Source organism: Pseudophryne corroboree, chromosome 2, assembly GCF_028390025.1.
Source record: "Pseudophryne corroboree isolate aPseCor3 chromosome 2, aPseCor3.hap2, whole genome shotgun sequence".
In the NCBI taxonomy this organism is placed as follows: domain Eukaryota; kingdom Metazoa; phylum Chordata; class Amphibia; order Anura; family Myobatrachidae; genus Pseudophryne; species Pseudophryne corroboree.
In genome coordinates, this window is record NC_086445.1 from 530,907,168 (window position 1) to 530,921,584 (window position 14,417).

Consider the following 14,417-nt stretch of genomic DNA (forward strand, 5'->3'; position numbering starts at 1 on the left):
CAGAAGAGCTTTATGGACACGACAGTGGACAGGCGATGCGTAGAGGAGTTATTTGGGGTCGGTCTATCGGATTTGGTGGCCACGGCTACGGCCGGGAAATCCACCTTTCTACCTCAAGTCACTCCCCAACAGAAAAAGGCACCGACCTTTCAACCGCAGCCCTTTCGTTCCTTTAAAAATAAGAGAGCAAAGGGCTATTCATATCTGCCACGAGGCAGAGGACGAGGGAAGAGACAGCAACAGGCAGCTCCTTCCCAGGAACAGAAGCCCTCCCCGGCTTCTACAAAAGCCTCAGCATGACGCTGGGGCTTCGCAAGCGGACTCGGGGGCGGTAGGCGGTCGTCTCAAGAATTACAGCGCGCAGTGGGCTCACTCGCAGGTAAATCCCTGGATCCTGCAGATAATATCTCAGGGGTACAGGTTGAAATTAGAGACAGAGCCACCTCGCCGTTTCCTGAAGTCTGCTTTACCAACGTCCCCCTCAGAAAGGGAGACGGTTTTGGAAGCCATTCACAAGCTGTATTCTCAGCAGGTGATAGTCAAGGTACCTCTTCTACAACAAGGGAAGGGGTATTATTCCACTCTTTTTGTGGTACCGAAGCCGGATGGCTCGGTAAGGCCTATTCTAAATCTGAAGTCCTTGAACCTGTACATAAAGAAGTTCAAGTTCAAGATGGAGTCACTCAGAGCAGTGATAGCGAACCTGGAAGAAGGGGACTTTATGGTATCCTTGGACATCAAGGATGCGTATCTCCACGTTCCAATTACCCCTCACACCAGGGGTACCTCAGGTTCGTTGTACAAAACTGTCACTATCAGTTTCAGACGCTGCCGTTTGGTTTGTCCACGGCACCTCGGGTCTTTACAAAGGTAATGGCCGAGATAATATTTCTTCTTCGAAGAAAAGGCGTATTAATTATCCCATACTTGGACGATCTCCTAATAAGGGCAAGGTCCAGAGAACAGCTAGAGATGGGTTTAGCACTATCTCAAGAGGTGCTAAAGCAGCACGGATGGATTCTGAATATTCCAAAATCCCAATTAATGCCGACAACTCGTCTGCTGTTCCTGGGGATGATTCTGGACACAGTTCAGAAAAAGGTTTTTCTTCCCGAAGAAAAAGCCAAGGAGTTATCTGACCTGGTCAGGAACCTCCTAAAACCAGGAAAGGTGTCTGTACATCAATGCACAAGAGTCCTGGGAAAAAATGGTAGCTTCTTACGAAGCAATCCCTTTCGGCAGATTCCATGCAAAGGGATCTGTTGGACAAATGGTCAGGGTCGCATCTTCAGATGCACCTGCGGATAACCCTGTCGCCGAGGACAAGGGTATCCCTTCTGTGGTGGTTGCAGGAGGCTCATCTATTGGAGGGCCGCAGATTCGGCATGCAGGATTGGATCCTGGTGACCACGGATGCCAGCCTGAGAGGCTGGGGAGCAGTCACACAGGGAAGAAATTTCCAGGGAGTGTGGTCGAGCCTGAAAAAGTCTCTTCACATAAGCATTCTGGAACTAAGAGCAATCTACAATGCTCTAAGCCAGGCGGAACCTCTGCTTCAAGGAAGACCGGTGTTGATCCAGTCGGACAACATCACGGCAGTCGCCCATGTAAACAGACAGGGCGGCACAAGAAGCAGGAGGGCAATGGCAGAAGCTGCCAGGATCCTTCGCTGGGCGGAGAATCACGTGATAGCACTGTCAGCAGTATTCATCCCGGGCGTGGACAACTGGGAAGCAGACTTCCTCAGCAGACACGACCTTCACCCGGGAGAGTGGGGACTTCATCCAGAAGTTTTCCACATGCTATTAAACCGTTGGGTAAAACCAATGGTGGACATGATGGCGTCTCGCCTCAACAAAACACTGGACAGATATTGCGCCAGGTCAAGAGATCCGCAGGCAATAGCTGTGGACGCGCTGGTAACACCTTGGGTGTACCAGTCGGTATATGTGTTTCCTCCTCTGCCTCTCATACCAAAGGTATTGAGGATTATACGGCAAAGAGGAGTAAGACTAGTGGCTCCGGATTGGCCAAGAAGGACTTGGTACCCGGAACTTCAAGAGATGGTCACGGACGATCCGTGGCCTCTACTTCTGAGAAGGGACCTGCTTCAGCAGGGTCCTTGTCTTTTTCAAGACTTACCGCGGCTGCGTTTGACGGCATGGCGTTTGAATGCCAGATCCTAAAAGGAAAAGGCATTCCGGAAGAAGTCATTCCTACCTTGATAAAGGCAAGGAAGGAAGTCACCGCGAAGCATTATCGCCGTATTTGGCGAAAATATGTTGCGTGGTGCGAGCAGCGGAGTGCTCCGATGGAGGAATTTCAACTGGGTCGTTTTCCTACATTTCCTGCAATCAGGATTGTCTATGGGTCTCAAATTGGGATCTATTAAGGTTCAAATTTCGGCCATATCAATATTCTTCCAAAAAGAATTGGCCTCAGTCCCTGAGGTCCAGATTTTTATCAAAGGAGTACTGCATATACAGCCTCCTGTGGTGCCTAAGGTGGCACCGTGGGATCTAAATGTAGTTTTAGATTTCCTCAAATCCAATTGGTTTGAACCACTAAAGAATGTGGATTTGAAATATCTCACATGGAAAGTGACTATGTTACTGGCCCTGGCTTCGGCCGGGAGAGTATCTGAACTGGCGGCTTTGTTTTATAAAAGCCCTTATTTAATTTTCCATTCGACATAGGGCAGAGCGGCGGACGCGTCCGCATTTTCTCCCTAAGGTGGTATCAGCGTTTCACCTGAACCAGCCTATTGTAGTGCCTGCGGCTACAGACGACTTGAAGGACTCCAAGTTGTTGGACGTTGTCAGAGCCTTAAAAATATACATTTAAAGGACGGCTGGAGTCAGAAAATCTGACTCGCTGTTTATACTGTATGCACCCAACAAGTTGGGTGCACCTGCTTCTAAGCAGTCGATTGCTCGTTGGATTTGTAACAAAATTCAACTTGTACATTCTGTGGCAGGCCTGCCACAGCCTAAATCTGTTAAGGCCCATTCCGCAAGGAAGGTGGGCTCATCTTGGGCGCCTGCCCGAGGGGTCTCGGCATTACAACTCTGCCGAGCAGCTACGTGGTCAGGGGAGAACACGTTTGTAAATTTTTACAAATTTGATACCCTGGCAAAGGAGGACCTGGAGTTCTCTCATTCGGTGCTGCAGAGTCATCCGCACTCTCCCGCCCGTTTGGGAGCTTTGGTATAATCCCCATGGTCCTTTCAGGAACCCCAGCATCCACTTAGGACGATAGAGAAAATAAGAATTTACTTACCGATAATTCTATTTCTCGGAGTCCGTAGTGGATGCTGGGCGCCCATCCCAAGTGCGGATTATCTGCAATACTTGTACATAGTTATTGTTAACTAATTCGGGTTATTGTTTAGGAAGCCATCTTTCAGAGGCTCCTCTGTTATCATACTGTTAACTGGGTTTAGATCACAAGTTGTACAGTGTGATTGGTGTGGCTGGTATGAGTCTTACCCGGGATTCAAAATCCTCCCTTATTGTGTACGCTCGTCCGGGCACAGTACCTAACTGGAGTCTGGAGGAGGGTCATGGGGGGAGGAGCCAGTACACACCACCTGACCTGTAAAAGCTTTACTTTTGTGCCCTGTCTCCTGCGGAGCCGCTATTCCCCATGGTCCTTTCAGGAACCCCAGCATCCACTACGGACTCCGAGAAATAGAATTATCGGTAAGTAAATTCTTATTTATCAGTCACTTATATGTAAATCAATAACTTCGCGAAAATATATTAACAAATTATATATAATTAGTGGTATAAATACCACAATGGATAGATAGCCAGAAATTGGTATCTATGGCCAATCTAATTTATTAACACTCAATTATATAATGTTCCTTATAGTATATATGACCATCATTTATTCTGCAGATATCCAAATAGGAAATTTGTATCGCAGAGAATTAAATCATTGGTCATATGAATCCGAATGCCTAATGGTATTATTACGAGTGATGCCCAGTTAGGCGGCAAAATTTCTTGCAGTACCTGGGTGTTCCAAGGTGGTCTCCCATCCAAGTACTAGCCCGGCCCTCCACTGCTTAGCTTCCAAGATCAGAAGAGATTGGGCATCTCCAGTGGGGTATGTCCGCAAATATTAAACTTGCCTGTTTTATTACTCAGGTTGTGTATACATGCCTATGTCACTGATTTATTCCTGCTACAAATTACAGGACCATATGTGCTGAGTAAATTATACTTGGCACATAGAGGCATTATATTTAAAGATATATAGAGGCCACACTGGTGACTTAATTGTTTTTCTCTGGGTACAAGGAATATCTTGTTTGGATGGCATGTGGTATCTATGAGCATTTTCCACACAATACCCATATTTCTTGTCTATGGTCCATGTGTTCCATGCATAACTCAATATATCATTTCGTATGTTCATGGTATTGATGCTACATGTGTTCCCAATTAGCATCATTGTGTATACTCAGTGATTGTTGTATACACAACCTGATTCATATGACCAATGATTTAATTCTCTGCGATACAAATTTCCTATTTGGATACCTGCAGAATAAATGATGGTCATATATACTATAAGGATCATTATATAATTGTGTGTTAATAAATTAGATTGGCCATAGATACCAATTTCCGGCTATCTATCCATTGTGGTATTTATACCACTAATTATATATAATTTGTTAATATATTTTCGCGAAGTTATTGATTTACATATAAGTGACTCTGATAATTCAGTTTTAAATGACATTTAATAAAATTAGGATTTTATCAGTAATGAACATAATATATTAACACCTCTGAATTAGACTTCTCCCACACAAGAGTCTACTTTCCAATTCTTCTTTTTTGGCCCTTTTTGCCAGTAGCACTAAGACAGATCCCCCTGGAGCATCCAAGAGATTACTCTGGGCAGGCAGCCGGAGGAGCTGCCTTTCTGGCCAGTGCTCTTCTTCCTAGAGCCAGCAACTCCGACCTCTAGACGTGACGTTGTAACAACACAGGTTTTTTGGGTGGTCCCGGCACATGGGTCACTGCTGACCTGCTACGTTGCTGAATGTTTCTTATGATTAGGAATTTTTTTTTCAGGGGCAGTGTAGAGAGAGGCAAGTTATTTAAAATATTTTTGTAGATATGCTTTTATAGATTAAGGTTAAGCCCCTATTTGCAAAACTTTTTTGATTACATCTCTCATATTGGTATATATACTAGAAAGCTTATAATACAGAAACAGAATAGGTCAGTAGAAGGTGAACTAAATCCAAATCATACAAACACTCATTTTAATTTCTGTTAGAAATACAGAATACATAGGGTGATAAATGGGGACAGTTTAGTGACAGCACAAGAGGTTGGTGACATAAGTTTAGCGTTTCCCAATAGGAAATTGCTTTGTTGATCTTTGGGCTAGTGGGTGGTACTGTGGTGTATATACTGACGGCAAAGGAAATGATATCATGGAAATTACTTGCTTTTACTTACTGTTTTCTTGTTTTAATGTGGGCTTTGCAAACAGGTAAAGTAGATAGATTCTGTTCCATTCCTTCCTGCTAGCAAACAGGTAAGTTGTTCAATTTGTGGGGTGGATTTTCACAGAAACATGGCAGTGTCCTGTTAGAAAGTTTTCAATATTTTTTTCTATAAGCAGATATAGTGCAGTTCATCTACTTCTGGACCTTATTATAGTTTCCGTTTTATGTCAACGTTTTGATGACATTCTTTTTTTTCACATGATAAACCAGTAACACAAAATCTACACCTACGTCCGTTATCATAAAGGACAGAAATTATTACTAACCAGCTTATGTGCTGCAACTCAGTAATACGGGAATTCTAAGGCCGCAGCTGATGGATTTGCTGGGGGCTATTCAATTAGCCCCGATACCCGGCACTTATTGGGAGTTATGTTTAAGGTGCCACAGGCATGCAAAGCATAATCCGAAGAGACCCTCTTTTTCTGCGATAACACATGGTCCCGGATACTTATCACGCATCCCATGTGTTACCAGCTCAAAATGTGGCATTTTTCGACCAATAAAATTGGGCTGTAGTTGGGAAGCCCGATAATAACCATTGGTCAAAAATCACACTATCACGCTGAAAAATGAGCGCATCTAATTGGATACCCCCCTTAGTGCTAACATGGTAAAGATAGTGACATAGTGATCTCTGTTGGGGGAGAACTTACACTCCTGGATACCAATCCTAAATATAACCGAATGGGCTCAGCTGCAATCCTTTATGGAGGGGCTTCCCTCTGCCAGTAAAATGGAGACGTGTCTAATAATATATAAATTAGCCATAATGCTTTCCCAAAACCAGCAATAATAACATACATCTCACAGTACCTGAACAGAGCAGGCATGTCTTCCAAATAGGGTGTTACCCTGCCTGCAAGTAGGGCTGGGATGTGCTGTGATGGTACAGATTTCCTGATCATGCCACACCACATCTGCCAGCTCTGAGTGCATGAGGTTGTTCTGTGTGTTCTGCAGGCTTATACATCTTACTACTTTATGCCTATACTATTTCACTATTTTATTCTCAGGCTTTTTCCATATAAAAGTCAATGTACACAATGAAATATCTTTACACAAACACCCATTGCTGAGATTTGGTGGTACATGCATGGAATTTCAGCTATTGTATGTATGAGAGTGTGATCGGGGTGCAGCTGTATTTACAGACTATTGCGTATAAAGAATGTAGAATGTAATACGTGGTCTGTATGTACATGGGTGATCTGCCATGATCATTCAGTAATATTATTTGCACAGCTGTCTCTCTAGGAGAAGCAATATTTAAATATATGCAAAGCATTGTGCTTTCTTGTATTGCTCTGTCTTCCGTAGTCTTCCAGAAACATGCACATAGCATGACGTCCCCCACCCCTCATCCTAAGCATGTAGCTGCCAGGTGTCAACATGCACTGTCCCAACATGCACTGGGGTTTCATCCCTTCATTTTATACAGACCCTGTACCACTAGCTGTGCTTGCTGTCTGCTCATTTCCATCACTCCTTGCCCTGCAATGGCCATCAGAAGTGTATATCTTGCCTTGTAAAAAATAACTGGAGCACTGGAATTTGTATTTGTGTCTAAAACAAGTTCCACAAGTTCCGAGATGCAATAGCAAACATTCGCTGACAATTATACATACAGCCAATATAACCTCTGGTTGCTGTTTTGGACAGGACATGATACCAGGGGTGAGTACTCTGACTGAATACAATTTACTGTACAATATGTATCTTTGGGGTTCATATTCAATTCATACTGAAGAACACAACAAAAAGTTACATTTAATTTCTAGCACCCAAGTGATAGCACTCTTATTTTACATACGTCATTCAAATAATTCACCAACTTTCCCTCTTTCCCTATATTTGTGAATAGTCCACGTGTAGAGGTGCAGAAAGCATACCTCCCAATATTCCTCAAGACTAGAGTAGGACACTATCCACATAACCCAAAGCTACCCAAACTACACAACTTATTACTATAAGGCCACACCCCTGTCATGATGCGCCAATCAGGAAAGTCTTGCCAATAGGCACGGTTCTAGCTATGTGGAAGCAAACACCAGGATACTTTATATAATTGTATATCATGATTTAAAGGATGTGTCAGTCTAATAGGTAAAAGTTACCTTACCTTGAAAGTAATGAAAATACTGTGTGTGTATGTATGTTTGTAACCAGGGTCAGACTGGTCCACAGGGGCACAGGGGAAACGCCCGGTGGGTCACAGTGCCTGGCCCCTCTAGAGATCAGGTTCCAGACTGTGCACTTGAATTTGACATTATACATATGCTATATTGCACAGGACTATGGTGTAATTCCTACAGTGTATTGCTGTTATTAATCTGGTACATTATCATGCATGCACTAGCAGTATTTACTATACATTTTTATCAAGGGGCCCCGATCATGCACTAATGGTTAGCCAAACCTCTTAGCATGGGCCCCTACCACTGCATTTCCCCTGTGGGCCCTTCATGCCCCAGTGCGACACTGTAACCTTATTATCTACCTCACTGCAGACTGTAGTCCTCTGTTGTCAAACAGTTTAGGCTCGGAAGGGCTCCCTGTGTGTCCTTCATGTGTCGTACTGACAGGAAGTTAGATGTGCACAGGGAAAATGTCTCCTCCATGATCAAATGTGTATCTCAAATGTCTTCCATTATTATAAACCCCTGAAAGTTGTAAATCTGTGTATAAATGTTATATGCAATCCCCAAATGTAAAACAATTTGCTTTTTAGCATTTGTGTGAAGAGGTTTATGGAAGCTGTCATTGTCAGGATTTCTCGCCTTCTCAAAGAGGGGTTACACCTCCAAAACTTTTTAATATGCATACTGTGGGAGGTATCCTTGTACTGCTGCTTTCCTCCATGCTCCATGTTGTAGAGGGACACCTGCACAACAACCGCAATTCACCTGCAGCCAGCACAATTAGTTTTTGCCCAGTTGTTACACAGCAACTTATACACAACACTGAATTATATAGTGACGTGCGGTGAGGTGAGGCAGAGCCTTTCCTGACATACTAACGTTTGTGCAAGAGTTTTGACTGTATAAAATATATGAAAAATACAAAGAATGTGTTTGAAATATCTTCTTGGTATTATTCTAATAATTTTCATAGCAAAATCTCTGGAGTAAAAAGTCTATGGCAGGGGAGGCAGTGCCTCACCTGGCTAACTTTTCTGCACATCTCTGATCAAAACTCACCAAATTTCCAGGAGTTTATACTGTTGCACCTATGTATAATGCCCAGATATACGATTTGGCTCATATATTGCATGTAAATCTGGCGCTGGTGCCAGCCAGTGCCTCCTGAGCTATTTAGCCCACCGCACGTCCCTGGAATTATATAGACACAAAAAGCCATAGAACTCTGTGTAGAACTATTTATCTTCCATAGCACAGTCTTTACTTTTTTTTGGCTGAGTGTGCAATATAAATTAAAATTAGACTGTGATCAGACACTATACTGCTAAAACTATAGGCTTTGCTCACCACTCACCTCTGTGTTTGCTCTGTACGAGTACTTGTACACACAGTCCAAAGTTGTCTTAGGCAATGAGACAGATAAAAATGTAGACATTGGTCTTACTGTAAAGAACATACCTGGAATGTATCAAATATATCCCTTGGGAAAACTAAACTTATACTGTTCAATTGGGTCCTGTGTTATATGCTCTGACAGAATGTTACACCCATTTACAGTATGTGAAGTGCACACTCATCGTGTAACATCCTTTGCTACTTTATTCAGGTGATGATGGGCAGGGTTAAGAGTAGAGAGGGCGTGGGACATGATTTACTAACATGCTGAGGAGCTGTGTAAGGAGGAGAGGACTATTGGCCTATAATAAACATTGTATGGTCTATCTTTTATGTGAGAACATTTCGAAGTGTACGGCCATGCTCGGCATATGAGACCTTTCAACACACAAGGGCCCATGTGCAAATGTACGGGCCCCCTCTCCCTTGAAAATATAGCCCATGCATAGAATATATTGTGCATGCTGAAAGGGTAACAAAGACTCGGGCACATAGTGCCATGTTTGCGTTGATTTATTCAGAAATATGGTGCTGGCACCAAATTCACAAAGAATTCATTGGAAACATGGCGCTGGTGGCTGCTGGGTAACACATTGCAATGGGTGGATGGTAGGCGGCACAGTCCTCCCTGACTCAGGGGCCTGTTCTCATTATACATATAACACTGAGAAAGCATATGTCTTGTACAACATTCCATTACATAGTATGGCTATTGCCATCTGTAAGATGTTAAAAGCAGTGGGCACGACCTTTCAGAATAGCACTCAACTGGCACTTAGCATTTAATATGCAGAAAGCTGTAAAACAACATTGCTCAGTCAGCTGTAAATGCATTTGCAGTGCTGACTTTGATTCTTATGAACTACAGTATGCAAACTCTATCTGATATCTGACTTTTGTATTAAAAATAATTCTATTGTCTGACACGGTTACAAAATAGAGGTTTACTAATATGGTTTAATTATTAATTCTGACAGCTTAGTACACAGGTCTAATAGTGAGGTGGTAATCCCCTAACTCCTTGCACTACCTATGCATCCCTTTCTCTGAGAATACTTTCTGGTTGGTGCCCCCTATATCACGGTGCTGGGATCATGTTAGGACCCTGCACTCCTTACACGAATGCTTTGCATGCCCCAGCATGGAGCTAGAATCTGCATCCAATGTAGGAGGCTCATCCCAAAAACAGACAGTATCTGCTTCTCCCTCCCCAGTGACACCACTGGGAAAAGGGGATTATTTTCCTAAGGGGAAGAATAATTGTAGTTAGAAGGGCTTAGGAGAATGCTTTGAGCTACTGAAACTTGACTTGGAAATAGATGCGTTTGCAATAGAACTGTTATGTACCTCACTAATTTATTGGTTTCATTAAAATTTTACTTAGAAAGTTGGATGTCTCCTGGTTTTTATTTGTTTCTTCATATTGCTGAGTTCCACAGAATCATATGCAATGCAAAGGAAATGCTGTACTCATACGCATCTGCAAGGCTTCTGCAGCCACTATGCAAATGCAATTCCACGGCAGTATTCCATGCTATACGCATCTTTGTGTATGCAACATGCCAGCAGTAATTATCACTATCGTTGGCATATACACCTACCTCATGCTGGGTGGAGGAGACATGGCATCTGCGTACACCTACCCCGTGCTGGGTGCAGGAGACACGGCATCCACGTACACCTACCCCATGCTGGGTGGAGGAGACATGGCACACGCGTACACCTACCCTATGCTGGGTGCAGATGACATGGCATCCGCGTACACCTACCCCGTGCTGGGTGTAGGAGAAACGGCACACGCGTACACCTACCCCATGCTGGGTGCAGAAGACATGGCATCCGCGTACACCTACCCCATGCTGGGTGCGGGAGACATGGCATCCTCATACACCTACCCCGTGCTGGGTGCAGGAGACATGGCACACGCGCACACCGTGCTGGGTGCAGGAGACACGGCATCCTCATACACCTACCCCGTGCTGGGTGCAGGAGACACGGCATCCGCGTACACCTACCCCGTGCTGAGTGCAGGAGACATGGCACACGTGTAAACCGTGCTGGGTGCAGGAGACACGGCATCCTCATACACATACCCTGTACTGGGTGCAGGAGACACAGCACCCACTTACATCTACCGTATGCTGGGTGCAGGAGACACGCCACACCCAACCCATGCTGGGTGCAGGAGACACGCCACACCCAACCCATGCTGGGTGCAGGAGACACAACATCCGTATACACCTACACTGTGCTGGGTACAGGAGACATGGCACACGTGTACACCTACACCATGCTGGGTGCAGGAGACATGGCACACGCGTACACCATGCCAGGTGCAGGAGACCAGCATCCACGTACACCTACCCCGTGCTGGGTGCGGGAGACAAGGCACCCGCCTATATCTACCTCATGCTGGGTGCAGGAGACACGGCATCCACGTACACCTACCCTGTGCTGGGTACAGGAGACATGGCACACGTGTACACCTACACCATGCTGGGTGCAGGAGACATGGTACACCGTGCTGGGTGTAGAAGACACGACACACTCGTACACCTACCCCGTGCTGGGTGTAGGAGACATGGCAGACACATACATCTACACCATGCTGGGTACAGGAGACATGGCACACGCGTACACCGTGCCAGGTGCAGGAGACACAGCATCCACGTACACCTACCCCGTGCTGGGTGCGGGAGACACGGCACCCGCCTATATCTACCTCATGCTGGGTGCAGGAGACACGGCATCCACATACACTTACCCCATGCTGGGTACAGGAGACATGGCACACGTGTACACCTACACCATGCTGGGTGCAGGAGACATGGCACACGCGTACACCGTGCTGGGTGTAGAAGACACGACACACGCGTACACCTACCCCGTGCTGGGTGTAGGAGACATGGCAGACACGTACATCTACACCATGCTGGGTGCAGGAGACATGGCACACGCGTACACCGCGCCAGGTGCAGGAGACACAGCATCCACGTACACTTACCCGTGCTGGGTGCAGGAGACACACCACACCTAACCCATGCTGGATGCAGGAGACACAACACACGCGTACACCGTGCTGGGTGCAGAAGACACGGCACAGGTGTACACCTACCCCGTGCTGTGTGTAGGAGACATGGCAGACACGTACATCTACCCCATGCTGGGTGCAGGAGACATGGCACACGCGTACACCGTGCCAGGTGCAGGAGACACAGCATCCATGTACACCTACCCTGTACTGGGTGCAGGAGACACAGCACCCGCTTACATCTACCCTATGCTGGGTGCAGGAGACACACCACACCCAACCCATGCTGGGTGCAGGAGACACAACATCCGCGTACACCTACACCGTGCTGGGTACAGGAGACATGGCACACATGTACACCTACACCATGCTGGGTGCAGGAGACATGGCACACGCGTACACCATGCTGGATGCAGGAGACACAACAAACGCGTACACCGCGCTGGGTGCAGGAGACATGGCACACGCGTACACCGTGCTGGGTGTAGAAGACACGACACACGCGTACACCTACCCCATACTGGGTGTAGGAGACATATCAGACACGTACATCTACACCATGCTGGGTGCAGGAGACATGGCACACGCGTACACCGTGCCAGGTGCAGGAGACCAGCATCCACGTACACCTACCCCGTGCTGGGTGCGGGAGACACGGCACCCGCCTATATCTACCTCATGCTGGGTGCAGGAGACACGGCATCCACATACACTTACCCCATGCTGGGTGCAGGAGACATGGCACACGTGTACACCTACACCATGCTGGGTGCAGGAGACATGGCACACGCGTACACCGTGCTGGGTGTAGAAGACACGACACACGCGTACACCTACCCCGTGCTGGGTGTAGGAGACATGGCAGACACGTACATCTACACCATGCTGGGTGCAGGAGACATGGCACACGCGTACACCGCGCCAGGTGCAGGAGACACAGCATCCACGTACACTTACCCGTGCTGGGTGCAGGAGACACACCACACCTAACCCATGCTGGGTGCAGGAGACACAACATCCGCGTACACCTACACCGTGCTGGGTACAGGAGACATGGCACACGTGTACACCATGCTGGATGCAGGAGACACAACACACGCGTACACCGTGCTGGGTGCAGGAGACACGGCACAGGTGTACACCTACCCCGTGCTGGGTGTAGGAGATATGGCAGACACGTACATCTACACCATGCTGGGTGCAGGAGACATGGCACACGCGTACACCGTGCCAGGTGCAGGAGACACAGCATCCACGTACACCTACCCTGTACTGGGTGCAGGAGACACAGCACCCGCTTACATCTACCCTATGCTGGGTGCAGGAGACACACCACACCCAACCCATGCTGGGTGCAGGAGACACAACATCCGCGTACACCTACACCGTGCTTGGTACAGGAGACATGGCACACGTGTACACCTACACCATGCTGGGTGCAGGAGACATGGCACACGCGTACACCATGCTGGATGCAGGAGACACAACACACGTGTACACCGTGCTGGGTGTAGAAGACACGACACACGCGTACACCTACCCCGCGCTGGATGTAGGAGACATGGCAGACACGTACATCTACACCATGCTGGGTGCAGGAGACATGGCACACGCGTACACCATGCTGCATGCAGGAGACACAACACACGCGTACACCGTGCTGGGTGCAGAAGACACAGCACAGGTGTACACCTACCCCGTGCTGTGTGTAGGAGACATGGCAGACACGTACATCTACCCCATGCTGGGTGCAGGAGACATGGCACACGCGTACACCGTGCCAGGTGCAGGAGACACAGCATCCATGTACACCTACCCTGTACTGGGTGCAGGAGACACAGCACCCGCTTACATCTACCCTATGCTGGGTGCAGTAGACACACCACACCCAACCCGTGCTGGGTGCAGGAGACACAACATCCGCGTACACCTACACCGTGCTGGGTACAGAAGACATGGCACACATGTACACCTACACCATGCTGGGTGCAGGAGACATGGCACACGCGTACACCATGCTGGATGCAGGAGACACCACACACGCGTACACCGCGATGGGTGCAGGAGACATGGCACATGCGTACACCGTGCTGGGTGTAGAAAACACGACACACGCGTACACCTACCCCGTACTGGGTGTAGTAGACATGGCAGACACGTACATCTACACCATGCTGGGTGCAGGAGACATGGCACACGCGTACACCGTGCCAGGTGCAGGAGACACAGCATCCACGTACACCTACCCCGTGCTGGGTGCGGGAGACACAGCACCTGCTTACATCTACCCTATGCTGGGTTCAGGAGACACGC

General features: G+C 47.1%; 1 protein-coding gene and 1 pseudogene across 3 annotated transcripts in view; one reads left to right on the plus strand and one right to left on the minus strand.

The window, feature by feature from the left end:
• Positions 1 to 14,417, plus strand: part of KCNQ4 (potassium voltage-gated channel subfamily Q member 4) — a 752,031-nt gene that overhangs the window by 405,935 nt on the left and 331,679 nt on the right. The gene's annotated exons all lie outside the window — the stretch shown is intronic.
• On the minus strand, positions 4,009 to 4,128 carry LOC135053315 (5S ribosomal RNA; annotated as a pseudogene).